This window comes from Lissotriton vulgaris, chromosome 7 (genome assembly GCF_964263255.1).
Source record: "Lissotriton vulgaris chromosome 7, aLisVul1.2, whole genome shotgun sequence".
NCBI classification, from domain to species: Eukaryota; Metazoa; Chordata; class Amphibia; order Caudata; family Salamandridae; genus Lissotriton; species Lissotriton vulgaris.
Window position 1 is genome coordinate 9903674 of NC_141695.1, and position 26631 is coordinate 9930304.

A 26631-nucleotide genomic window follows, 5' to 3' on the forward strand; every position below is an offset into this window, starting at 1 on the left:
AGTCCAGTCCAGTACTGCAGCACAGTCCAGTCCAGTACTGCAGCACAGTCCAGTCCTGCAGCACAGTCCAGTCCAGTACTGCAGCATAGTCCAGTCCAGTACTGCAGCACAGTCCAGTCCTGCAGCACAGTCCAGTCCAGTACTGCAGCATAGTCCAGTCCAGTACTGCAGCACAGTCCAGTCCTGCAGCACAGTCCAGTCCAGTACTGCAGCATAGTCCAGTACTGCAGCACAGTCCAGTCCAGTCCTGTAGCACAGTCCAGTCCAGTACTGCAGCATAGTCCAGTCCAGTACTGCAGCACAGTCCAGTCCAGTACTGCAGCACAGTCCAGTCCAGTACTGCAGCACAGTCCAGTCCTGCAGCACAGTCCAGTCTAGTACTGCAGCACAGTCCAGTCCAGTACTGCAGCACAGTCCAGTCCAGTCCTGCAGCACAGTCCAGTCCAGTACTGCAGCACAGTCCAGTCCAGTAATGCAACACAGTCCAGTCCAGTACTGCAGCACAGTCCAGTCCAGTACTGCAGCACAGTCCAGTCCAGTGCTGCAGCACAGTCCAGTCCAGTACTGCAGCACAGTTCAGTCCAGTCCAGTACTGCAGCACAGTCCAGTCCAGTACTGCAGCTCAGTCCAGTCCAGTATTGCAGCTCAGTCCAGTCCAGTACTGCAGCACAGTTCAGTCCAGTACGGCAGCAAAGTCCAGTCCAGTACTGCAGCACAGTCCAGTCCAGTACTGCAGCATAGTCCAGTCCAGTAATGCAGCACAGTCCAGTCCAGTACTGCAGCACAGTCCAGTCCAGTACGGCAGCAAAGTCCAGTCCAGTACTGCAGCACGGTCAAGTCCAGTCCTGCAGCACAGTCCAGTCTAGTACTGCAGCACAGTCCAGTCCAGTACTGCAGCACAGTCCAGTCCAGTACTGCAGCACGGTCAAGTCCAGTCCTGTAGCACAGTCCAGTCCAGTACTGCAGCATAGTCCAGTCCAGTAATGCAACACAGTCCAGTCCAGTACTGCAGCACAGTCCAGTCCTGCAGCACAGTCCAGTCTAGTACTGCAGCACAGTCCAGTCCAGTACTGCAGCATAGTCCAGTACTGCAGCACAGTCCAGTCCAGTACTGCAGCACAGTCCAGTCCAGTACTGCAGCACAGTCCAGTCCAGTCCAGTACAGCAGCACAGTCCAGTCCAGTACTGCAGCACAGTCCAGTCCAGTACTGCAGCTCAGTCCAGTCCAGTACTGCAGCACAGTCCAGTCCAGTACTGCAGCTCAGTCCAGTCCAGTACTGCAGCACAGTCCAGTCCAGTACTGCAGCACGGTCAAGTCCAGTCCTGTAGCACAGTCCAGTCCAGTACTGCAGCACAGTTCAGTCCAGTACGGCAGCAAAGTCCAGTCCAGTACTGCAGCTCAGTCCAGTCCAGTACTGCAGCTCAGTCCAGTGCAGTACTGCAGCACAGTTCAGTCCAGTCCAGTAGTGCAGCACAGTCCAGTCCAGTATTGCAGCACAGTCCAGTCCAGTACTGCAGCACAGCCCAGTCCAGTCCAGTACTGCAGCACAGTCCAGTCCAGTACTGCAGCACAGTCCAGTCCAGCCCAGCACTGCAGCACAGTCCAGTCCAGTACTGCAGAACAGTTCAGTCCAGTCCAGTACTGCAGCACAGCCCAGTCCAGTCCAGTACTGCAGCACAGTCCAGTCCAGTACTGCAGCACAGTCCAGTCCAGCCCAGCACTGCAGCACAGTCCAGTCCAGTACTGCAGAACAGTTCAGTCCAGTCCAGTACTGCAGCACAGTCCAGTCCAGTACTGCAGCACGGTCAAGTCCAGTCCTGTAGCACAGTCCAGTCTAGTACTGCAGCACAGTCCAGTCCAGTACTGCAGCACAGTCCAGTCCAGTACTGCAGCACGGTCAAGTCCAGTCCTGTAGCACAGTCCAGTCCAGTCCTGTAGCACAGTCCAGTCCAGTACTGCAGCACAGTCCAGTCCAGTACTGCAGCACGGTCAAGTCCAGTACTGTAGCACAGTCCAGTCCAGTACTGCAGCACAGTTCAGTCCAGTACGGCAGCAAAGTCCAGTCCAGTACTGCAGCACAGTCCAGTCCAGTACTGCAGCTCAGTCCAGTCCAGTACTGCAGCTCAGTCCAGTGCAGTACTGCAGCACAGTTCAGTCCAGTCCAGTAGTGCAGCACAGTCCAGTCCAGAACTGCAGCATAGTCCAGTCCAGTATTGCAGCACAGTCCAGTCCAGTACTGCAGCACAGCCCAGTCCAGTCCAGTACTGCAGCACAGTCCAGTCCAGTACTGCAGCACAGTCCAGTCCAGCCCAGCACTGCAGCACAGTCCAGTCCAGTACTGCAGAACAGTTCAGTCCAGTCCAGTACTGCAGCACAGTCCAGTCCAGTACTGCAGCACGGTCAAGTCCAGTCCTGTAGCACAGTCCAGTCTAGTACTGCAGCACAGTCCAGTCCAGTACTGCAGCACAGTCCAGTCCAGTACTGCAGCACGGTCAAGTCCAGTCCTGTAGCACAGTCCAGTCCAGTCCTGTAGCACAGTCCAGTCCAGTACTGCAGCACAGTCCAGTCCAGTACTGCAGCACGGTCAAGTCCAGTACTGCAGCACAGTCCAGTCCAGTACTGCAGCTCAGTCCAGTCCAGTACTGCAGCACAGTCCAGTCCAGTACTGCAGCTCAGTCCAGTCCAGTACTGCAGCACAGTCCAGTCCAGTACTGCAGCTCAGTCCAGTCCAGTACTGCAGCTCAGTCCAGTCCAGTACTGCAGCTCAGTCCAGTGCAGTACTGCAGCATAGTCCAGTCCAGTCCTGTAGCACAGTCCAGTCCAGTCCTGCAGCTCAGTCCAGTCCAGTACTGCAGCTCAGTCCAGTGCAGTACTGCAGCACAGTCCAGTCCAGTACTGCAGCTCAGTCCAGTCCAGTACTGCAGCACAGTCCAGTCCAGTACTGCAGCACAGTCCAGTCCAGTACTGCAGCTCAGTCCAGTCCAGTACTGCAGCTCAGTCCAGTGCAGTACTGCAGCACAGTCCAGTCCAGTACTGTAGCACAGTCCAGTCCAGTACTGCAGCACAGTCCAGTCCAGTCCAGTACAGCAACTCAGTCCAGTCCAGTACTGCAGCTCAGTCCAGTCCAGTACTGCAGCTCAGTCCAGTCCAGTACTGCAGCTCAGTCCAGTCCAGTACTGCAGCTCAGTCCAGTCCAGTACTGCAGCTCAGTCCAGTCCAGTACTGTAGCACAGTCCAGTCCAGTACTGCAGCACAGTCCAGTCCAGTACTGCAGCTCAGTCCAGTCCAGTACTGCAGCACAGTCCAGTCCAGTAGTGCAGCACAGTCCAGTCCAGTACTGCAGCACAGTCCAGTCCAGTACTGCAGCACAGTCCAGTCCAGTACTGCAGCACGGTCAAGTCCAGTCCTGTAGCACAGTCCAGTCCAGTACGGCAGCACAGTCCAGTCCAGTACGGCAGCATAGTTCAGTCCAGTACTGCAGCACAGTCCAGTCCAGTAATGCAACACAGTCCAGTCCAGTACTGCAGCACAGTCCAGTACTGCAGCACAGTCCAGTCCAGTACTGCAGCATAGTCCAGTACTGCAGCACAGTCCAGTCCTGCAGCACAGTCCAGTCCAGTACTGCAGCTCAGTCCAGTCCAGTACTGCAGCACAGTCCAGTCCAGTACTGCAGCTCAGTCCAGTCCAGTACTGCAGCACAGTTCAGTCCAGTACTGCAGCTCAGTCCAGTCCAGTACTGCAGCTCAGTCCAGTCCAGTACTGCAGCTCAGTCCAGTCCAGTCCTGTAGCACAGTCCAGTCCAGTACTGCAGCACAGTCCAGTACTGCAGCACAGTCCAGTCCAGTACTGCAGCACAGTCCAGTCCAGTACTGCAGCTCAGTCCAGTCCAGTACTGCAGCACAGTCCAGTCCAGTACTGCAGCATAGTCCAGTACTGCAGCATAGTCCAGTACTGCAGCACAGTCCAGTCCAGTACTGCAGCACAGTCCAGTCCAGTACGGCAGCTCAGTCCAGTCCAGTACTGCAGCACAGTCCAGTCCAGTACTGCAGCACAGTCCAGTCCAGTACTGCAGCACAGTCCAGTCCAGTACTGCAGCTCAGTCCAGTCCAGTACTGCAGCACAGTCCAGTCCAGTACTGCAGCTCAGTCCAGTCCAGTACTGCAGCTCAGTCCAGTCCAGTACTGCAGCTCAGTCCAGTCCAGTACTGCAGCAAAGTCCAGTCCAGTACTGCAGCACAGTCCAGTCCAGTACTGCAGCTCAGTCCAGTCCAGTACTGCAGCTCAGTCCAGTGCAGTACTGCAGCACAGTCCAGTCCAGTACTGCAGCACAGTTCAGTCCAGTCCAGTAGTGCAGCACAGTCCAGTCCAGTACTGCAGCAAAGTCCAGTCCAGTACTGCAGCACGGTCAAGTCCAGTCCTGCAGCACAGTCCAGTCTAGTACTGCAGCACAGTCCAGTCCAGTACTGCAGCACAGTCCAGTCCAGTACTGCAGCACAGTCCAGTCCAGTACTGCAGCACGGTCAAGTCCAGTCCTGTAGCACAGTCCAGTCCAGTCCTGTAGCACAGTCCAGTCCAGTACTGCAGCACAGTCCAGTCCAGTACTGCAGCACAGTCCAGTCCAGTACTGCAACACAGTCCAGTCCAGTACTGCAGCACAGTCCAGTCCTGCAGCACAGTCCAGTCCAGTACTGCAGCACAGTCCAGTCCTGCAGCACAGTCCAGTCCAGTACTGCAGCATAGTCCAGTACTGCAGCACAGTCCAGTCCAGTACTGCAGCATAGTCCAGTACTGCAGCACAGTCCAGTCCAGTACTGCAGCACAGTCCAGTCCAGTACTGCAGCACAGTCCAGTCCAGTACTGCAGCTCAGTCCAGTCCAGTACTGCAGCACAGTCCAGTCCAGTACTGCAGCTCAGTCCAGTCCAGTACTGCAGCACAGTTCAGTCCAGTCCAGTAGTGCAGCACAGTCCAGTCCAGTACTGCAGCTCAGTCCAGTCCAGTACTGCAGCACAGTCCAGTCCAGTACTGCAGCACAGTCCAGTCCAGTACTGCAGCACAGTTCAGTCCAGTACGGCAGCAAAGTCCAGTCCAGTACTGCAGCACAGTCCAGTCCAGTACTGCAGCACAGTTCAGTCCAGTACGGCAGCAAAGTCCAGTCCAGTACTGCAGCACAGTCCAGTCCAGTACTGCAGCAAAGTCCAGTCCAGTACTGCAGCACGGTCAAGTCCAGTCCTGCAGCACAGTCCAGTCTAGTACTGCAGCACAGTCCAGTCCAGTACTGCAGCACAGTCCAGTCCAGTACTGCAGCACGGTCAAGTCCAGTCCTGTAGCACAGTCCAGTCCAGTCCTGTAGCACAGTCCAGTCCAGTAATGCAACACAGTCCAGTCCAGTACTGCAGCACAGTCCAGTCCTGCAGCACAGTCCAGTCCAGTACTGCAGCATAGTCCAGTCCAGTCCTGTAGCACAGTCCAGTCCAGTACTGCAGCATAGTCCAGTCCAGTAATGCAACACAGTCCAGTCCAGTACTGCAGCACAGTCCAGTCCAGTCCTGCAGTTCAGTCCAGTCCAGTACTGCAGCACAGTCCAGTCCAGTACTGCAGCATAGTCCAGTCCAGTACTGCAGCACAGTCCAGTCCAGTACTGCAGCACAGTCCAGTCCTGCAGCACAGTCCAGTCCAGTACTGCAGCATAGTCCAGTCCAGTACTGCAGCACAGTCCAGTCCTGCAGCACAGTCCAGTCCAGTACTGCAGCATAGTCCAGTCCAGTACTGCAGCACAGTCCAGTCCTGCAGCACAGTCCAGTCCAGTACTGCAGCATAGTCCAGTACTGCAGCACAGTCCAGTCCAGTCCTGTAGCACAGTCCAGTCCAGTACTGCAGCATAGTCCAGTCCAGTACTGCAGCACAGTCCAGTCCAGTACTGCAGCACAGTCCAGTCCAGTACTGCAGCACAGTCCAGTCCTGCAGCACAGTCCAGTCTAGTACTGCAGCACAGTCCAGTCCAGTACTGCAGCACAGTCCAGTCCAGTCCTGCAGCACAGTCCAGTCCAGTACTGCAGCACAGTCCAGTCCAGTAATGCAACACAGTCCAGTCCAGTACTGCAGCACAGTCCAGTCCAGTACTGCAGCACAGTCCAGTCCAGTACTGCAGCACAGTCCAGTCCAGTACTGCAGCTCAGTCCAGTCCAGTACTGCAGCACAGTCCAGTCCAGTACTGCAGCTCAGTCCAGTCCAGTACTGCAGCACAGTTCAGTCCAGTCCAGTAGTGCAGCACAGTCCAGTCCAGTACTGCAGCACAGTTCAGTCCAGTACGGCAGCAAAGTCCAGTCCAGTACTGCAGCAAAGTCCAGTCCAGTACTGCAGCACGGTCAAGTCCAGTCCTGCAGCACAGTCCAGTCTAGTACTGCAGCACAGTCCAGTACTGCAGCACAGTCCAGTCCAGTACTGCAGCACAGTCCAGTCCAGTACTGCAGCACGGTCAAGTCCAGTCCTGTAGCACAGTCCAGTCCAGTACTGCAGCACGGTCAAGTCCAGTCCTGTAGCACAGTCCAGTCCAGTACTGCAGCATAGTCCAGTCCAGTAATGCAACACAGTCCAGTCCAGTACTGCAGCACAGTCCAGTCCAGTCCTGCAGTACAGTGCAGTCCAGTACTGTAGCACAGTCCAGTCCAGTCCTGCAGCACAGTCCAGTCCAGTCCTGTAGCACAGTCCAGTCCAGTCCTGCAGCTCAGTCCAGTCCAGTACTGCAGCTCAGTCCAGTCCAGTCCTGTAGCACAGTCCAGTCCAGTACTGCAGCATAGTCCAGTCCAGTCCAGTACTGCAGCACAGTCCAGTCCAGTACTGCAGCACAGTCCAGTCCAGTACTGTAGCACAGTCCAGTCCAGTACTGCAGCACAGTCCAGTACAGTACTGCAGCACAGTCCAGTCCAGTCCTGTAGCACAGTCCAGTCCAGTACTGCAGCATAGTCCAGTCCAGTCCAGTACTGCAGCACAGTCCAGTCCAGTACTGCAGCATAGTCCAGTCCAGTACAGTACTGCAGCACAGTCCAGTCCAGTACTGCAGCATAGTCCAGTCCAGTACTGCAGCACAGTCCAGTCCAGTACTGCAGCACAGTCCAGTCCAGTACTGCAGCACAGTCCAGTCCAGTACTGCAGCATAGTCCAGTCCAGTACTGCAGCACAGTCCAGTCCAGTACTGCAGCACAGTCCAGTCCAGTACTGCAGCATAGTCCAGTCCAGTAATGCAACACAGTCCAGTCCAGTCCTGTAGCACAGTCCAGTCCAGTCCAGTCCTGTAGCACAGTCCAGTCCAGTACTGCAGCACAGTCCAGTCCAGTACTGCAGCACAGTCCTGCAGCACAGTGCAGTCCAGTACTGCAGCACAGTCCTGCAGCACAGTGCAGTCCGGTACTGCTTCAGTTACTAAACACTGTCCATGAATATCAAAGGATTTGTGTTAATCCCATCTTGATCACATATTGTTTAAAACACAAACAACTCTGCCGCTGCACCTCATTAAATATTGATTTTAAAAAAGGCATTAATATGGAAAATGAGGGCTTGACTTACGTTGAAATAAAAATCCACTCTCATTGCCGCTTTCAACATTTGTCATCCGGTGCTGCCCCCAATATAAGTCAGGACTCTGTTCAGCTTCATTGTCTATTTCTGAAAAACACATTATTTCCAAAAAGCACAGATTTTAAAATAAGCTAAAACTGTTTTGTCATGAAACGTAAAAACAAAAAAAAAATGTTTTTTTTATGTAGTTTGAAAAGGTTAAATACATAAAGTGCACTAACAATAAATACAATTCTTACTGAGGATGGCCTCATCAAATGAAAGAAGACACATCAAACGCTAACTTCCACTATCGGACTATCATGCTATCTGCCCACAGACACGTTTTACACGTATTCTCCTTGCTCACCATATTAATTGCATTTTAATATTTTCTTTCTTTCTTTCTGCAAATCTGGGGTCTTTTCTTCCTGGTACCTAACCCATACTCCTTAGAATTGGTCTAAATCAATGACTTCTTATCCTGCACATAAACGTAAGTGCTTTTTATCTTCAAAACCGAAAACATTTGCACCCAATTTTGAGGGTCTCCTCCCAACCACTTGTAAAATTTGCTTGATAGCTAGGTACATTCTAGCTATACGTACCCAGAATATCAGAAAAGAAACAGCACTTTCGATCTAATCATGGCTCACTGCAAGGTACAGACTTGAAGCTAAAAAAAGAGAGACCAGGTATATATTAGAAGATTGTATTCAGATCCTTACAATTACATTTTGTCAATATTAAGAATTTATTATGTTCAAAATAATTTTATTGAATTTTCTGAATAACAACATAAGTAGACAGTACAGAAACTATTATGCAAAAGCGAAAATGCCTACACAATAGAAGAAAAAGTATACAGTAAATAATAAGATGAAATAGACATCAAAGTTTCAATACTCAATGAAGGAGAGGGAGAGGAAACCAAAAAGGAAGGGGAACGGGGAACATATATGCATACTATATAATTTTACGAAAAAACAGAGCTACTGATAACATGTGAACAATGTAATAAAAGGATATCAGACTATATAACAGGTGCAAAAATACAGTCATGAAGATAAATAATTGTCTATAGGTAACCGAAAGGAGTGATAAAAATGAGAATTATGATTAATTCCAGTTAACGATAAGTGTGCACCTCTTCTTGTAAAAATGACCCAAAACCACCAAGCATGTACAGATAAATCGGAAATATTTTTCCAGCAAAAAGTAATAGACTTTAAAGCAGCTGACACTAAAAAATTGAAAAGTGTTTTTTCTAAATCAGATAAATCATGCTCAAGCCCCATCGATTTACAAATTAATAATTTATAAGAAAGGACATCTTGAATAGGTAATATCTTTAGTACAACACCCCAAACATCTGACCAAAATTGGTAAATAAAAGGGCAGTCGAATAATATATGTCTTAAGGAACCAGGGTGTAATTTACAATGCCAACAGGTATCTGATTGTAGCAATTTAGCATGGAATAAACGGAGTGGAGTCCATAAACAATTAAAGAAGATGTAAGAGTTTGTCTGGTAAAGTGATACAGGTAACCAGCCTGAAATGCTTTTGAGCCAAATAGTTTAACAAGTATCATTAGATAAAAAAAGGGAAAGCTCATTGTTCCAATGTTGAAATTATATTTAAATTGTTACCTTTAGAGCTACTTAATTTTTATACAAAATAGAAACTGCATGAGAAGATGAAGAAACAGCACGAGTATAAATTACCAAATCTGATGCAACATTAGATGGGATACCATGAGTAAAAGAATCCAAGATAGAATAACATAGCACTTCAAACTTATGAAAATCAGATTTAGGTAACTTAAATTGAAGTTGAAAGGTTTCGAAAGGAATGAAGGTGTTATTACAATATATATCTTTAAGATAAAAGACACCGGCATTAATCCAAGAATTCCAAAAGTTTAAATTTTTACTCAATTTATTAACATTAATGTGCCATAACGATAAATCTGTAGAATGACATATAGGAAATAAAAAGTTTGAGTCTAAGTCATTAAACATTAATTTTGAGGATTTAGTAACAACGGACTGGCGTATGATTGAAGAAGTGTTAGACATTGTTAGCAAAGTAGATAATGGAAAAGGATTTCTGTATATGGAACCAAGTAGGTTGATTAATTACAGAGGAGGAATTGAACCATACAGAACTTTGTTTCAATATGAATGCTTTATGATAGAGAAAAAAGTCAGGTAAACCAAATCCAGCATTACATTGAGGTATTTTCAGTTTATAAGCAATTCGAGGAGACTTTTGATTCCAAAGAAATTTGGCTAACAGTTTATCAACATCTTTATAAAATTTTAAAGGAAACTGAGTAGGAATCATGGCTAGGGTATAAAAGATTTTAGGAGCAATAGTCATTTTAATAGATTCCATTCTACCCCACCAAGTAAGATGAAGTGAAGACCATTTAGAGGTTTTATCTTTAATATAATTTAAAATAAAAGTACTATTTAATGTTAATGTTGTTTTAACTGAGGACGAAAAAGGAATACCAAGATATTTCAGTTTATTTTTTTGCCAAATGATCTCAGGTATAGGTAACATATCAGGAGTACAAAAAACATTTAAGGGGAAAAATTCAGTTTTATTAATATTAAGTTTGTAACTAGAAATCATGGAATATTTTGTAATAATATCTAATAAGGAAGGGATTGATGAAATGGGGTCACTGATAATTAATAACACATCATCAGCATAAGCTAATGTTTTAATGGTAACATTTTTCAACCTAATACCTTTAATATTATCACATTTTCTGATGTGATTAAGAGAAGGTTCAATTCCAATTAGAAATAAAAGGGGGGAAATAAGGCAGCCCTGTCTTGTACCTCTAAAAAGGAAGAATTGACTTGATATTTGGCCATTAATAACTAACCGAGCAGTGAGAGAAAAATACAATGCAGAAATCATACGTATACATTAGGGCCCAAAATTAAATGAAGCTTATGTTTGAAATAAAAATTGCCAATGAATTTTATCAAAGGCTTTTTCTGCATCTAAAGCTAAAATTCCTGAGGGCGCAATTAAAGAAGAACTCTGCTCAATAACATGAAATAAGGTTCTTGTGTTGTTAGTAGAGTATCTATTCTTCATAAAGCCGGATTGATCAGGGTGAATGATTGAGTCAAGTATAGGGGCTAATCTAGAGGCAAGAATTTTAGCGTATAATTTACAATCTTGATTAATTAAGGAGATAGGACGATAATTAGAGACAAGGGTAGGGTCTTTATCAGGTTTGGGAAGTACAATAATTAAAGCATCGGTAAAAGATCAAGAAATAGAGCCAGAGGAACCAAAAAAAAGGAAAAAGTTGAAATAATTTTTTTTTTTTACTTATTTAGTGTCTCTTATATCGCGCGCAGCTGCCCCAACGGGGTGTCCCGGCGCTCCAGAGGGTGAGATGACTCTTTCTCCATGAGTATTAGCAGAAAAGGTATGTTCTTAATGCCTTACGAAAAGGGGGTTCTTCCTGGATTGAACGAATGGTCTACGGAGGTTTATTCGAGAGGGATGCAGTGCATGTTTGGAAAGTTTTTCCTCCCGATCGCATTTTTTTAAATCTCGAGATGGTGAGGAGATTTTTGGAGCTTGATCGCAGGGATCTGATATTTTTGTAGGGGCGCAGACAGGAAGAAAGATAAGCAGAGCCCTTACCCTTGATTGCCCTATGAGCCAGTGTAAGGGCTTTGAATTCGGCCCTTTTCTGTATAGGTAACCAGTGAAGCGAGCAGCGATGTGGGGAGATATGTTCTCTGAGGGAAATGCCACATACTAGTCGGACTGCCGCATTATGTACTGTTTGAAGCCGGTGGCAAAGGCCTGCGGCAAGTCCGATATACAGACCGTTGGCATAGTCCAAGTGAGATGTAATCAATGCTTGGACAATGGTTTTCCTAGTATTACTGGGTAGAAAATTAATACGTTTTTTGACCATCCTTATTTTAGAAAAACAGGCGGCAGAGACCGTTTGAACTTGGGTGTGGAAGGAGAGGTTGGAGTCCCATCTGACTCCAAGGTTTTTTACGGATACTTTAGGGGTGGGGGGCATACTTAGGTCGTGCGGCCACCACAGATTAGAGTCCAGGGGAGATGATTGGTGGAAGAAGAGGACCTCTGTCTTTCCAGCATTAAGTCGGAGACAGTTATTGTCCATCCAACTTGCGACTTTGCGCAGGCAGTCTTTTAGTGGATCAAATGTAGACTGGGAGAGACTGTCATAAGAGAATAATTGTTGGATATCATCCGCGTATGAAATGGCTTTGATTCCAAATTGAGCAATATGCTAGGCCAGAGGGGAAAAATAAACACTGAAAAGAAGGGGACTCAAGGAGGAGCCCTGAGGGACTCCCCACTTGAGTGGTCGGCTTTCTGAGGTAAAAGGGGGGGTGAAAACCGCCTGTGTACGGCTAGACAAAAAAGAGGATACCCACTTCAAGGCCTGGCCTTGGATGCCTTTGGAATGGAGACGATCGAGGAGAACAGGATGAGAGACGGTGTCGAAAGCTGCCGACAAATCCAGCAGCACCAACACCGCCCTCGATCCTGCATCAAGTCTCCATCGAACGGCGTCGGCCATCTCAATTAGCGCCAATTCTGTGCTATAGCCTCGTCTAAAACCGTGTTGCGAGTTGTGGAATGACCCGTGAGCTTCAAGGAAGTTCGCCAGCTGCTGTTGTACTAGTTTTTCAAGTACCTTGGCTGGGGCTGATAGCAGGGAAATGGGCCTGTAATTGGCTGGCTCGTTAGGGTCTGCGTTGGCCTTTTTAAGGATGGGAATAATACGTGCGTGTTTCCACGAATCGGGGAAAATGCCATTACTTAGAGAGTCATTCCAGATACTATTCAAAACAGGATTAAGGATTGGGGCCAGGTCTTTGTATTGTTTGGCCGGCCAGGGATCAGTTGGCGAGCCAGATCTGCACTTTAATAATTCTGCCAAAGAACGATCAAGGGAGATTGCTTCAAAGTCTGAAAAGACCTGGGAAGGTTCTGGGCAGAGATTTGGATGAACTGTGGGGTTATCAATAAGGTCAGAACTGTTTTTGCATGGAAAGGAATCATAAATGGTGGCAATTTTTTCCTCAAAGAAGTCTGAGAGGCTGTTGCAGAGGGTTTGTGATACCGGGGACTGTCGTTTGAGGGCCAAGGGTTCGGTAAAAGATCTCACAGTATTAAACATTTCTCTCGCAGAACCTTGGGCTCTGTTAATTTTTTCCTCTAGGTAAATTCTTTTGTGATCAATAATCTTTTTCCTATAATTTTTAAGGGCTAGTTTATATTCCAGTTTGCTATCTGTGGAATATGATAGTCTCCAACGTCTCTCCAGGAGTTTACAGGCAGACTTACACTTTCGTAGTTCATCCGAGTACCAGGGTGAGGAAGGGGCAGAACAAAATGTTTTAATAGGCCTAATAGGAGCAATCGAATCTATAGCAGAGGAGATCCAACGGTTAAAATTGTTCAACCTGGAGTCTAAATCGATAGCCTCCCGGGGGGCAGTGGAGGCAAGGTGTACCCCAAGGCTATCTAAGGAGATCTTGCTCCAATTACGACCAAGAGTTTTCGCTTGTACTCAAGGTTTTATTCATTGGAGAAAAGAAATAGAAAAAGGAATAAAGAAATGGTCAGACCAAATCACCGGGTAAGGATCACCAGTAGTAAGGTCAGCAAGGTTGGAACATATGAGGTCGAGAGTATGACCAGCTTTATGAGTTGGACGGGAGATCAGTGGATTTAAACCGCCATCTGAAAGTGTAGAAAGAAAATTAGTACTCGTGAGGTCGGAGACGTCCTCCACATGGAGATTAAAGTCTCCGAGTAGAGTGAAATTGGGGTAGCGGGAGCTAGCCTGGAGGACGTAATCTAAGAAGTCCGGAAGGAAGGAGGCCTTGGATTTGGGGGGGGGGGGGGCGATATACTAATAAACCTGTGAAGGTAGTGTTTGCTGTGAGATGGATGCAGCAGGGGAGAGCTTCAATGGATTCTATTTGAATATAGGGAAAGGAAGAGATGGTCCATAGCGATCTATAAATAATGGCGATACCTCCGCCGTGGTTGGGGCTTTGTCTGTTAGCACAGAGAATGTGATAGTTAAGGGGAATGGCGAGGGACAAAGCTGGGTTAGTTTCATCCCCTAACCATGTCTCCGTTAGAAAAAGAATGTCCCATTTATTATCTGTTAGAGATTGAGCTATATCCAGCGAATGTTTAACAAGAGAGCGGCAATTAATAAGGCCCGCTTTGATGGTGATGTTTTCGCTAGAGGTTGGAGACCATTTAGGGCTAACTTGGAGAGGGCAATGAATCATAGAAGTGCTTTCTGCCTGGTCGGCTTACAGGGCATACACGGGAAGGTGAAGGTGGTAAGGTCAGAGGGAATAGAATGCAGGAAGGCACAATGCTGTTGTCTTAAATGAATTAAAGTTTTCCTATCATACCTAAATGTAGGATATATGACAGGATCGACGCAGTGTATGGCCTCGGCCACGTCCTGGTCGCGGACGGGCGCAGACGGGCAGGACTCTGGCACGACTCCAGCGCAGATCCGGCGCGTGCGCTACGCGGAGACATGCCCTTCCCTTTTTAAACTGTCCGCTAGGGTGCGTGTTGACACTTCACCAAGCAAAAATAGGGTAACAGGTGAGATTGGAATTCTTTATAAAATTCAGCTGGAATACCATCAGGTCCAGGAGATTTATTTTTTTGTAGAGATTTAATGGCAACTAGCATTTCTTCAGTAGTAAAGGGCAAATCAAGACTAAGCTTATCTGATTGAGAAATTTTGGGTAAGTCACAAGTGTTTAAAAAAGAGTCAATTAATGAAACATCATGTGACTCCGGCTTATTATAAAGTGGAATAAAAATCTAAAAATTCATTAACAATATCATTGTGGGGCAATGCAATTTTACCATTAGGCCCTTGAATTGAAAAAAATTGTGTTTTATCTTTTATAATTCATAAATAATTTGCTAAAAGCTTTCCAGAACGATTGGCATTGAAACTAAATTTAGCACTAGATTTGGAGAGTTGTATACCCGCTCTTTTACTAAGTATCGAGTTAAACTCGTATCTAAGTTTTTGTAGCTTGACTCGAAATTGGGAGTCATTAGACGTAATATAAAGTCTTTCAGATTTCGCAATTTGTTTTTCCAGGTGATCAATATGAGCTTTGAAAGTTGTATTCTCATGAGCCATAATAGAGATAGTAGTTCCTCTAATATACGCTTTAAAGGCATCCCATCTTGTGACCATAGAAGTAGAGTCTTCAGGATTGAGCAAAAAATATTCTTGAATGGCCTTTAGGATTTTGGGTTTATTATGTTCATTGAGGATAATGCTAGTGTTCATGTGCCATCTAGTTTGTTTTGCAAAAGTGGGGGATAAATTTATAACAAAAGAAACCAAAGCATGATCAGATATATCTATATTACCAACCAAAGGATTAGTTGCAGATTGAATAAGTTGAGTAGAAATTAAAAAATAGTCAATTCTGGAGTGGGAATTATGAGGAGTAGAGAAAAAAGTAAAGCATTTTTCAGTAGGGAAATGTAAGCACCAAATGTCAGCTAATTTGGTGGTATGAATAAAAGATTTAAAAGCATGAAAAACTTTAGGAGGGCGAAATTAGGTACTCGATAATCTATCTAATAATGGGTCAGCTATAACATTAAAATCCCCTCCAACAATCAAAGGAACTTTGCCCAACTTCAAAACTTCAGTGGTAATAGTAGACCAAAAGACAGGGTCATCTGCAGTAGGACCATAAATATTAAGTAAAAATAAAATTGAAACATGAATTTTACCTTTAACTATTATATATCTGCCATCTATATCCGAGACTTCACTTAAAACTTGACAATGTAATTTCTTTGCAAAGAAAATAGCAACACCATTTTTCTTACCATTAGCAGGAGACGAAACAATAGTATCAACCCACTTTTTTTTTCATATAATTCAATATTTTATCATCAATATGAGTCTCTTGAACAAAACAAATATCTGCCTTACAACTACCTAAATAATCTAAAATTTTGGTACATTTAACTGGATGCCGTAAACCTTTAACAATTAAAGAAACAAGTTTAATATTTTGAACATTAGCCATAACTTAAAAATAGAAAAGAAAAAAAAATAGGATGAAGAAAGGAAGAAGAGGCGAAGAAAAAAGAGATAAGTAATAGAAGAAAACAGTAACTCCAGATTTAGTAAAGGGACAGGAAGAAAATAAAACAAGGAAAAAAGGACAAACAAAGTACATTAATATCAAGGAAGAAATGCACATACGGTCTACAAGTATGACCGGAACCATTGGAGCCCGTAAAAAATAAAAGCAATTATCTGTTCAGAAAAATTCAGGTGTTAGGAGTCATGAGTATCCATAGCATGGTGCGAACGTTGGTCTATGAAATGGCGTAAATCATCAGGACTTCGAAAAGATTTAGAAAAATTGTCTTTCCAAATACGCATAGTAGAAGGATCAAAAAGGCCATATTTTAACCCAAGACTTCGCAGTTGAGGACACATATTAGAAAACTCCTTGCGAATTTAAACAGTTTCCATTGCAAAATCTTGATGAATGAAAATCTTGTTCCCATTGACCATCAAAGAAGGAATCTCTCTTGCCACTTTACGAATCAAAACCAGATGGTGATGACGCAAAACTTTGAAAATCATTTGACGAGGTTTAGTGATCTTGGGATTACGATGCGAAGGAATCCTGTGGGCCTTATCAATTTCAAATTTTTCTGGAAATTTTATTTGGAGAAGGCCAGGAATCAAATTTTCCAAATACAGTCTACAGTTCGTACCCTCAACTTCTTCAGGCAAATTAAAAATGCGTAGGTTGTACTGCCTGTTGCGGTTTTCCATGTCCAGCAGCTGTGCAGACATTGGTGATATTTTTGCAACAAGTGGGTTAAAAGAATCAAGTGTATTCTTATTATCCTGTATTTTAATAGTATTATCTGAGATTTTCATTGATAAGCTAGCCATTTCATTTCGCACATGTTTAATTTCTGAAGCAATAGTGTCAGTGTTAGTGCGAAGAGCTTGAATTTCTTCTAAAATTAGAGATAGTGAGGGCTCTGATGAATCAACCGCCTTTGTTTTAATTGGTGGAGGCGAAACTGCTACTTTCTTTTGGTGTGAATAGAATTCTTGATTTCCATATTATTTATGTATCAAAAGTCAAAAAAATATATTGAAAAAATATATAATAAAAATATATAATAATGACAAAATTATAGTGCAGCAAGAAAAAAAGACTCAGCAAAGTTGGTGCAGCAGCTAAGTTGGGCTATGGGAGTGGCTAGGCCCAAGCCAGGCCACTTCCTGAGGAGTAGCTCCGCCCCCCTGACAGACTGACCTGGCTGTGCTGAAGAGAGAAGCTGGAGGAAGAAGCAGTGTGAAGGAGGAAAGCAGCACACCAACAGGAAAATCGTCGAAAATCGAAAATCGTCGAAAAGCACCACACTGGAAACGTACAGGCTTAAAAACTTAAGAAACCATATTTTCGCCACATTTCAGACGACAAATCTGCGTTTTTGATCGAAAAAAAGGGTCCGATATGCCGGAGCTCTCTAAGTGTGTTTAAGAAAGACAAGGGAACCCAGAAGGTACAAACACATACTATCTAAAAGAGGGTCCAAGGGCTACTTTAATGACTCCAAACTGGACACGTGCCCCCAATAGAACTACTTACAACAAAGAGTATCCAGGAGTCACAACTCTGTTGTCATACTTTAGACTAACCACTATTTGACTAGCAAGCTAGATTGTGAGTTAAATGTAATAAGATGTGTAAACACCATCTCGACACTCATATCTATGACATACAACCCAAGTAGGAAATTTTTCCATCAGTTGTCGTCCTGTGCCACCACTATTACATCATTTGGATACTCCTTACCCAGGAGTTAGTATGACGTCCGTCACCCTAATTAAAAGGTGAGGGCTATATGAGTTAGGAGGTGCTGGTAATAGTGTTGTTACTGGGTGGTGTCAGTATGGTATTGGTGTTTACAACTGAAGAAAAAGCAGTGCAAAGTGAAAATAAGTGTAGTGAGTAAAATTAGGTGGAACTGAGTAGAATGAATATTTTAATGATTTCTCTCAGACCCCTAAGCTTAAAAACAAGTGAATAGTGAGAAAACAAGTAGATTTAACATAATATCTACTCAGCAAGTGGTCAACATGTTTCTGCATATAGGTGGAAACTATCCTATGCTTTCATCAGGACCATGATATTGCTACTGCTGTATTGTAAAGTGAGAAAGAATAAATGAATCATGAATCATTTATTCTTTCTCACTTTACAATACAGCAGTAGCAATATCATGGTCCTGATGAAAGCATAGGATAGTTTCCACCTATATGCAGAAACATGTTGACCACTTGCTGAGTAGATATTATGTTAAATCTACTTGTTTTCTCACTATTCACTTGTTTTTAAGCTTAGGGGTCTGAGAGAAATCATTAAAATATTCATTCTACTCAGTTCCACCTAATTTTACTCACTACACTTATTTTCACTTTGCACTGCTTTTTCTTCAGTTGTAAACACCAATACCATACTGACACCACCCAGTAACAACACTATTACCAGCACCTCCTAACTCATATAGCCCTCACCTTTTAATTAGGGTGACGGACGTCATACTAACTCCTGGGTAAGGAGTATCCAAATGATGTAATAGTGGTGGCACAGGACGACAACTGATGGAAAAATTTCCTACTTGGGTTGTATGTCATAGATATGAGTGTCGAGATGGTGTTTACACATCTTATTACATTTAACTCACAATCTAGCTTGCTAGTCAAATAGTGGTTAGTCTAAAGTATGACAACAGAGTTGTGACTCCTGGATACTCTTTGTTGTAAGTAACCCAGAAGGTATGCCATAGGGACCTTGGGCAGTATCATGTTTCAAAAAACAGTGGTCCCTACTCGTGGACACAATGGTATACTAAACTGATAATCACACACCTGATGTTATGTCTTTTGTCCAGCCGGACAAGGAATTTATTTAACAATTCTCTTAATAAAACAGAATGAGTACATTAATAACAAGTGGGCACAGCCGTGACCCACAACATTCAGACAAAACAACGAACAGAATGGTAAAAGGAGCAAAGCAAAAATATGTCTGTGTACTTGTAGTCAGTGTTACAGACAAAGATTGTTATAACCACACCATTGCATTTCACAATATTTTAAAATGTCATATTGCATAAGGGGTTTTTTTGGTCGACGACGTTTCGATGCCTTAAGTTAAATGAGGGGCATCATCATCAGGACAAGATTATAGTCATTGTTGTCTTTAAATATTACACTGCCTTTTAACGCAATTCTATACATTTATACAGTACATTGGAAAAAGGAGGAGAAAAGGGGAGAGAAAAATTACATGAAATTAGGCATGTTGTATTTGAAAACTGCAACCTCACCTCTCCCATTAAAACAGAGTGTGTTCATGTGCTCTTAGTGAAGAAAAACGGCGCATTGTGGATCTCCGTGTCCAGGAATTCGTGAGACAACCGGGAAAGGACTTAATCGTTTGGAAGGGGTGTATTTGGGTGCCAGTGATGACAAATTAATGGCGCATTGAGGAGCAAAATATCAAGTCCTGTGAGGGCAGACTATTTGGGCGCAGTGATGGAGACAAGTGTTCCAAATTTAGATGTGACTCTGTGACCGGAGTGAGATCAGTCGGAAATGTGGGCAGTGAAGTTCAATTAACCATAAAACAAAAATATAGACGGAGGCTGAACCGGGATCCGTGGCGCAGTCATGTAGTGAAGGGCACAATTGTTATGAGTGCAAGTGAACATTATACGGAGCATGCGACTGGGAAGAGTAAATGCATAAACCTACGCGTATTACAACAGGAAATGCATCGGATCAGCGGATACCGCGAACAATGGAGGAATCTGGAAAAATAATTGTTCAGCATTAAGACGGTCGAGAGCGACCAGGGGAGTGAGCGGCATGGCGTGCTACTGGTAGAATAATTACTGGTACTGCCTTGTCAGCGAGGAGAGTCATCTGGATCGGGAGCGTAATAGCTCGATCTGGGAAGAAAATTCAGTGGAGTCAATTACCCAGCGGGGCATGGAGGGACTGGAGTGAGATTAAACGGCGCAAGCGGGTTACTTACATGCAGAAGTCAACGGCGCTGTGGCAGATAGTGGGGTTCTGGTGTTAGAGAGCTCCCATGTGGCAAGTTTATTAAAAGGACCATGTGGTCTGTAGAAAGCGAAGATGGACTGCGGAGGTGGGAGCCGGTTAGGCTGTGAACAGTGAGAAAGGACTGTGGAAGTGAAACCTCTAGTCATGGTGTGCAGACACGGCGGCCATCCTAAGGTAGTGAATATTGTGAAAAAAATGAACAATGTTCAAGTTAATCAGGCACACTGCAGTACATAGAATAACATTTGGAGGATTATTTCTTGTAAGCTTTGTTTACAGTAGGGAGGTCCAATCTTCGAGACGATTCAGGCCATTCCTGATGCTGTTGGTTTTAACGATCCAATGGAGTTCCTCCTTGTTGAGCAAAAGGGACAGGTCTGCTCCTCGAGGAGGGGGTTTGATGATTGTTATCACAGTCCATACCAAGTCTTTGTCACTGTGACCTTTTTCTGAAAAATGTTCAACAAGCGGTGCATTAGCTGTCTTGCGCCTTATCATGCTTCTGAGTTGGCCAATTCGTAGTTTCACTTTCTGGCTTGTTTGGCCTATGTAAATGAGCATGCATGGACATAAAATAGCATATACAAGATTTGTGGAGTTGCAGTTAGAAAAGTATTTACGGGCAAATTTTATATTTCCATACTCAAAAGTTTTGCCTTCAATGGTTGAGTTGCAACATACACAGTTTCCACATTTTGAATGGCCCAAGAGTGGCGGCCGACCCCATCCATCATTTATTGTGGTTTTGAGGGGTTGCTGTGGTAGGGAAGCTCTCACTAGATGGTCCTTTATATTCTTTGCTCTTTTAAAAGCAAACATGGGGCGGTCCAGAGTCAGTTGACCTGCATTGAGTACAGGCCAGTGTTTCATCACACTTTTTCTGACTGCATTGGAAACAGGGGAAAAGTTGGTCACACAGATTAGCCTATCTTGTTCTTTCTTTTGTTTGGGTTCCAAGAGGGCTTCTCTTGGGCAATACCAAGCCCTTTTGAGAGAGTGACGTACCAATTTTCTGGGATAGCCACTGTTTCTGAGTTTCTTACTGAGTGTTTTGGCCTCTGTGAAGTAATCTTCTTTAAAATAACAGTTACACCTGATGCGCAGAAACTGGGAATAGGGAGTGAGTCTCGTAAGGCCCGGGGGTGGTGGCTGCTGTATTCTAGCAGAGTATTGCGCTCTGTAGGCTTGCGGTGTAGACAAGTGGTAAGACGACCATCAGTGTGTCTTATCTCTAAGTCTAGAAACGCGATGGATTCCGTACTGGTAGACAGGGTGTATTTTAAACCTCCGCTATTGTTGTTCAGCCAATGTTGAAACAGTAAGAGATTGTCAGAGGATTCCGTCCATAACATAAATATATCATCTATATAGCGTTTTCACAAGGCGATGCCATTGTGGAAAGGATTAGATGTATGTAAGATGTTATTGGTCTCTAAGTGGTCCCTATACAGGATGGAAAAAAAAGAAAAAGAAGGAGTGCAAGAACTGCTTGCACTGTTTCCAAAGGCACTCCTGTCGGAGATTGGACTCCTGAGTTATGGTTTCATCATTAAATTTCATGCAATTCAAGCAAGTGTAGTCAATGGTGATCTTTTTTGAAAGTTCATTTAATTAGTAGGTCACATATTATATCATCATAGTGACTCTTTTGTGAAGCAGAGCGTCAAAAGGTACAATTTAACAACATCCATTGATCAATGCATCATCCCTATGCATTTCGGGCTGGGCCCTTCGTCAGGGGATAGCAAAGGATCTGCAAATAAATGAATTGGTATCAGGAAGGGGATCTCGCAACCACGAGATAAATAAAACGTTCAATGAAGTGAAATAATAACATACATGCGTTAATCAGCGCTAGAGGGGAGTTGAAGAGGTGAAGGAAAGAGTAGAAACAGCTGTGTCCATAAGTGAAGAAGGTAAGGCGAAAACAACCATAACGTGCCTGCTGGACTTAAAAGCGACCTCAAATAAGCAGGAAAGAGCCGCCGTGGCGATGGTGAAAACCGGTGGAAAAAAACAACCCATTACGTGCATAACAAACTATCGAAGTGAATGGAGAAACTAAAGCCCTTTCACGCGTGTAATATATCGCGGCGGCGTGCACACTAAAAAGAACAACCTTATAAGTGATGGTCAAACGGGTATGGGCTTACCAGTAGCTCAGCTTCAGAACCAGAAGCCTACGAAAGATCGGAAGAAAAGATACTTCAGAGATACAGAGACAGGAAATATCCTGAGGTTACACTACAAGCAGCGAAAAACCGAGTGGCCACTAAAACTCGGGCTGAACTCTTAACAACACACATCAGACTTACTGGCGAACAGAGACCTGTCTTCGTCTCCAAATACTCGACAAGAAGCAAGGCCATCAAGAATATTATTCTTAAGAGTTGGGATATGATCCGTTTTGAACCAGACTTTCAGGGCATTTTTAACACCAGACCACTCTTTGCATACCAGAGAGCCAAAAACATTAAAAACATTCTTGAGACTGAACCTGTTGATCCTTCCACAAACTACTCAGGCACTATACCGTGCCACAATTGTAGCCATTGCCACAATATAATCCCAGGTAACATCTTTAACCATCCATCATCAGGGAAAGCCATCAAATTAAGGACCAACGCCACTTGTGACTCCAGGAACGTAGTGTATCTACTCAAATGTCCCTGCGGACTGCCTTATGTAGGCAAAACCGAACGAAAGATTAAAGTCCGCTTGACCGAACATAAAAGTACTATCAGAAATAGATCAACCAAAGCACCTTTGGCTGCTCACTTCATCACACACCAGCACAACGTGAGCCAACTGAGGTTCCTTGTATTGGAGGTTGTCCCACTGAAAGCAGGCGTTGATAACAAGAAATTACTACTCCAAAGGGAAACAGTGTGGATCAAGAGACTAGATGCCTGCCAGCCTAAGGGTCTCAACGACAGACTTGAATATAGTTGCTTCTTATAGTCAATTGTTGTCCCAATGTACCCATATTTATTTTAATTTTTTCTGAATTTACATGTCAATACCTTGCTTTTCTGTTGCTTCTCTATCTAACACCTAAACCCTTCACCACCCCATGTTTCACACTGCTTCTGCCCACTCTGTTACCTAGCTGTTACCTCGTGACTTAGTCTCTCCCCTATTCTTAAACAACCATCATCTTTTTTCACACTCCGGCCCCCACCCGGTCATTAACCTTTCGATATTTTCTCCTACTTTTGGCTTTCGGATATCTTCTTTACCCGTTTACCCCTCTTTCCCCTACCTTCATGCTTTTCTTTCAATCTTTTTCACCCTCTCGACATTTAATATTCATTTACTTTCATGTTTGTGATGCCAGTATAGTGATTATATACCATTATTGACCATTCCAAGATGGCCGCCACCGTCGATTCCGAGTGTTGGTGTTAATTCGTAAATGTTTATTATGTTCATCCTTCGATTTCACAGTTTATTAGTGTCAGATAATATTATGCTACGTCCTACAGGGGGTTCCCCATTTCATAGTGGATTTACTGAGACGACCTTTTTCTTCACTAACATTCACGTTAGTCCGTTGTTTACTTCCACTGTTACGACAGCATATTTACTTCCGCTTTTCACTTGCTCGTTTACTAACCTCCGGCAACCCGGCGCTTCGCGCGTTGCTACTCTGAGCTACTGGTAAGCCCATACCCGTTTGACCATCACTTATAAGGTTGTTCTTTTTAGTGTGCACGCCGCCACGATATATTACACGCGTGAAAGGGCTTTAGTTTCTCCATTCACTTCGATAGTTTGTTATGCACGTAATGGGTTGTTTTTTTCCACCGGTTTTCACCATCGCCACGGCGGCTCTTTCCTGCTTATTTGAGGTCGCTTTTAAGTCCAGCAGGCACGTTATGGTTGTTTTCGCCTTACCTTCTTCACTTATGGACACGGCTGTTTCTACTCTTTCCTTCACCTCTTCAACTCCCCTCTAGCGCAGATTAACGCATGTATGTTATTATTTCACTTCATTGAACGTTTTATTTATCTCGTGGTTGCGAGATCCCCTTCCTGATACCAATTCATTTATTTGCAGATCCTTTGCTATCCCCTGACGAAGGGCCCAGCCCGAAATGCATAGGGATGATGCATTGATCAATGGATGTTGTTAAATTGTACCTTTTCACGCTCTGCTTCACAAAAGAGTCACTATGATGATATAATATGTGACCTACTAATTAAATGAACTTTCAAAAAAGATCACCATTGACTACACTTGCTTGAATTGCATGAAATTTAATGATGAAGCCATAACTCAGGAGTCCAATCTCCGACAGGAGTGCCTTTGGAAACAGTGCAAGCAGTTCTTGCACTCCTTCTTTTTCTGTTCAAGCTACAGTCCTTACCGGCCGGAAGGGACTATTTCCTGGCACCCTAACATACCTACAATTCAGTTTACAGTATTCACATTGAAGAACACTTCCTACCACGAGTGCCGCCACCTCCTTTTACCCTATACAGGATGGCCAGGTTAGGGGCAAAAATTGCTCCCATGGAAGTACCCCTGACCTGGCTATAAAACTGCCCCTCGAAAAGAAAAAAGTTTTTCGTAAGGCAGATTTCAAGTAGTTGTAGGATGAACAAGGATGGAACATTGTGAGGCCGTGTCCTTGAATCAAGTACCTTTTCGATCACACGTAAATAGTCATACTGTGGAATGTTGGTGTATAGTGACTCCACATCCAGCGTGCACATGGTGCTGGATGTGGGGTCAAAGGGATGTTCTTCTATCATGTTAATCATGTTCATGCTATCCTTGATATAGCAGAGGGTTTCGGGTACAAAGAGTTAAATGAAATAGTCAATATAATGGCCCAGTGGCTCTAAGACAGACCCGCAACCAGAAACTATGGGGCGTCCTGGAGGGGATAGAGGGTTTTTGTGGATTTTAGGTAAGCAGTAGATAACAGGAATGCGGGGAGACTTGATATTGAGGAAGTCAAATTTTTTTTTTGACAAAAAACCTGAGTCGAGTCCTTCTGTGGTAACCTTACTAATCATTTCTTGAATCTCAGTTGTAGAATTTCGAGGGAGTTTGCAATAATGCCCAGTTTTACTCAGTTGTCGTAATATTTCTTGTTTATGGAGTTCTAGATCTTGGATCACAATACCGCCTCCCTTGTCTGCAGGTTTTATTATGAGAGAATGGTTGTTTTTGAGGGAGGAGATTGCTCGTTTTTCTTCAAGCGTGATGTTGTATGGTATGAAGGACCTTTGGTTCTCAAGGTGGCTTAGATCTTTGAGTACTAATTTCTCAAAAGTAGGTATCTCCGCCGGGATCATACTGCCAGTTGGGGAGAATTTAGACAGGGGTTTGAAGGGGGTGTTGCCATGAGTGGGGGTGAAGGGTTGAGAGCAAAGAAGCTGTGTAAGCGAATCTTCCTGAAGAATCTCTGTACGGCTTGGAAATTGGGGCGTATTGTCGGGACAAAGGAGAGGCCTTTGCTCAGGAGTGACACTTCATTGCTAGACAGGGTATGGTTGGTTAGATTGAAGATTGGAAGGAGGCAGCTTTGTTCATGGTTGGTTTCAGTCATATTGTTGTTAGGTATGTCTACCAACGGTAATGCTGGCGGCGTGTGAACCTCTCGCCTGGAGGGTTTGGTGGGTTCTTCCATGTCTGGGGGTGGCCTCCCTCTACCTCTCGGCTGGCCTCGGCCTCCTTCTAAAAAAGGACGGTTAGAGGGACCAGGACTATCACTTTGGTCTGACTGTCCAGAGGAATCTACTGAACTGTCTGAAAAACCAACAAACTGTTGTCTTCTGTTAAACCTCCCCCACGGTCTTTGATTTTGTGGGCCGTTGAAAGGGCGGTTTGTATAGTAGTCTTTGGATAAATAAGGGTATGTTCTTTCTTGGCTAAAATTCTTAATGTCTTTACGTACTTTAGTAGTTTTTTTTTATTAAGTTCAAATTTATGAAAGTCCTCGATCTTTTGTTCAGTTGTTTGAAGAGTTTGGAGGTTTCTGAACTGGTGTTATTGTCCTTGATTTGTTTTTCTAGCTCTGTAATTGCATTGCCTGTTGTAATACGCGTAGGTTTATGCATTTACTCTTCCCAGTCGCATGCTCCGTATAATGTTCACTTGCACTCATAACAATTGTGCCCTTCACTACATGACTGCGCCACGGATCCCGGTTCAGCCTCCGTCTATATTTATGTTTTATGGTTAATTGAACTTCACTGCCCACATTTCCGACCGATCTCACTCCGGTCACAGAGTCACATCGAAATTTGGAACACTTGTCTCCGTCACTGCGCCCAAATAGTCTGCCCTCACAGGACTTGATATTTTGCTCCTCAATGCGCCGTTAATTTGTCATCACTGGCACCCAAATACACCCCTTCCAAACGATTAAGTCCTTTCCCGGTTGTCTCAGAATTCCTGGACCTCGAGATCCACAATGCGCCGTTTTTCTTCACTACGAGCACACGAACACACTGTTTTAATGGAAGAGATGAGGTTGCAGTTTTCAAATACAACATGCCTAATTTCTTGTAATTTTTTCTCTCCCCTTTTCTCCTCCTTTTTCCAATGTACTGTATAAATGTATAGAATTACGCTAAAAGGCAGTGTAATATTTAAAGACAACAATTACTATAATCTTGTCCTGATGATGATGCCCCTCATTTAACTTAATATTTACAACAAGGGGCGGTGAGGGACAGAGTCTCTGAATTAAGCAGAAAGCTCTCACCCAGTCAAGAGATCAGGGCTAGATCCAACACCGTTTTTTAGCTCACTGCACCATCCCAGTTTCAGAACCTGGCTGTATGCAAATTAGTCTGTTCCTGTCCCAGTGCATGATGGGAACAGGGCAAACCAAACTACAAA

General features: G+C 44.3%; 1 protein-coding gene across 3 annotated transcripts in view; it reads right to left on the minus strand.

Moving 5' to 3' along the window:
- Window positions 1-26631, minus strand: part of LOC147700498 (uncharacterized) — a 273165-nt gene that overhangs the window by 98666 nt on the left and 147868 nt on the right. For all 3 annotated transcript variants that reach the window (XM_086929651.1, XM_086929650.1, XM_086929649.1), the window contains exons 2-3: window positions 8167-8234; window positions 7568-7666 (exon numbers count right to left, since the gene is read on the minus strand). The gene's annotated coding sequence lies outside the window, so the exon portion shown is untranslated. The remainder of the gene's footprint in view (window positions 1-7567; window positions 7667-8166; window positions 8235-26631) is intronic.